We start from the raw sequence: 441 nt of genomic DNA, 5'->3' as shown, positions 1-441 counted from the left end.
AAAACCGAACCGACGATCCAAGCTGGAGATTGTTTATTAGTACCAGGGTGTACATATGGACGTATTTTTGTTTATTTATTTATTTTTCACTCATAAACACCCCATCGCTCGTGTTAATGTACCTTTGCAAGCAATTAAGTTTTTCTCTTATTAGTCTCCCTCCTACCTTTTTGTTTAGCTAAAAGATAAGTTTTCCTTCCACTCCAAAATTCAATTCAAGTTCCTCTATTGGCTGACGTTACATAATAAACAGAGTAAACTCTCCAAAAGAGTGTACACATAGAGGCTAAACATGCATGGCGACCTTGACATGAGCCATTTGACGACCCTTCAAAATCGAGCGTGTATGGTTGTTGCCGGGAGACAGTTGCCACTTTTGGATTTTTCGAAGACAATATCCGTTGGGTGCCTTCATTTTTTAATACTATTGATACTATTTGA

Source organism: Penaeus monodon, chromosome 25, assembly GCF_015228065.2.
Source record: "Penaeus monodon isolate SGIC_2016 chromosome 25, NSTDA_Pmon_1, whole genome shotgun sequence".
Lineage (NCBI taxonomy): Eukaryota > Metazoa > Arthropoda > Malacostraca > Decapoda > Penaeidae > Penaeus > Penaeus monodon.
The sequence above is the reverse complement of the archived record's forward strand: the minus strand, read 5'-3'. Positions refer to the sequence as shown.